This window comes from Propithecus coquereli, unplaced genomic scaffold (genome assembly GCF_000956105.1).
Source record: "Propithecus coquereli isolate 6110/MARCELLA unplaced genomic scaffold, Pcoq_1.0 Scaffold159, whole genome shotgun sequence".
Lineage (NCBI taxonomy): Eukaryota > Metazoa > Chordata > Mammalia > Primates > Indriidae > Propithecus > Propithecus coquereli.
In genome coordinates this window covers 1,175,122-1,176,519 of record NW_012140413.1, presented here as the reverse complement: position 1 = coordinate 1,176,519, position 1,398 = coordinate 1,175,122, and the positions used below count along the sequence as shown (strand labels likewise).

At 33.0% G+C, this 1,398-nt stretch overlaps 1 protein-coding gene across 1 annotated transcript in view; it reads left to right on the top strand.

The window, feature by feature from the left end:
• Nucleotides 1-1,398, top strand: part of TUSC3 (tumor suppressor candidate 3) — a 182,359-nt gene that overhangs the window by 180,279 nt on the left and 682 nt on the right. The window lies entirely within an intron of this gene.

Genomic DNA, 1,398 nt, shown 5'->3' with positions numbered 1-1,398 from the left:
GCTGTGTTGTTATACTCAGATATGTTACTCAGTTATATAGATGTTGATTTTTAATTACTTTAACTGTCAACATTTAATTATCCGATTACCAAGTAAAGCTTTTACAAAAAGTTTTACTTGATGTTCTTCCCGTCTTTTGGTAAGCTGTTACGTAGCAGAAAGGGCATGCGTGACCTATATGAACAGGCCTAGGTTTCAGTCCAAACTTATCCAACTACTAGTTGTGTAATATTGAGCAAGTTAGGTAAATTTCCCTAGTCTCAGTTTCCTCATTTGGAAGATAAGAGGTAATAACCATCTTATATGGCTGCTAAGAAGATACAGTGGGGAAAAAAAATAAAACAGAAGAAGATACAATGGGGTAACATATATGAAGCTCCTAATCAAATGTTCAGCAAATAACAAAGTGATATAGTGAATAAGAGTTCAGAAGCTAAAATCAAATAGACTTAAGTTTAAATCCTAGGACATTCAATAACAGATGTGAAAACTGGGACAAGTTTCTTCACCTCTCTTAAGCCTCAGTTACTTTATGTATAAAATGGCTGTAATAAAAACACCTACTTTGGGTTTCAGAATTAAATGAGATATCGCATGTAAAGCTCGTAAGTGCCCTCAGAAAATGAGTGTTCAATAAATGGTAGCTATTATTATGTATACTGGCCATGGTTGTAGTATGTGTTACAATGTTTGCTGTTATAATTATTTGAAGAATAAAACCTTAGTCTTTGTTCTTAGAATCTTAGTTTCAAATCACACTTGATGTCAAGCATGATTTATAGTGTTTGTATTTCTTTTGCTGTATTTTTTTCATAATTTCACTTGTTATCCATTAGTAATGTTAAAAATCATATATGGTTAACTAGAAGCTAGATTATCATTTTCAAAGTTACACTCGTCTCTGTAAAAATGGATAGTCAGAAGAAAAATATATATGATAGGATTCTTTAGAAGTTATAATATGAAAGTACCAGAAATGGCTATAGTTTAGCCAGTCTGCCTGAAGTTGTGCTTAGAGAATACAACTGAACACACCTTCAAATGTGGCAGCTGCGCTATTAATTACTGAAAAGTTAGAGATGGAGACAAAAACAGTTTAGATCAGGAGATAAAGAACAGCCTTTACATGGAAATACCAAGAGAGGATTTATGACAAAATGTAGAAGCCAGTCTGCCTGAAGTTGTGCTTAGAGAATACAACTGAACACACCTTCAAATGTGGCAGCTGTGCTATTAATTACTGAAAAATTGGAGATGGAAACAAAAACAGTTTAGATCAGGAGATAAAGAACAGCCTTTCCATGGAAATACCAAGACAGGATTTATGACAAAATGTAGAAGACCACCTTGGTCCTCTAAATTGATATAATTATGCATCATAAGTGATGTAAAAATTGA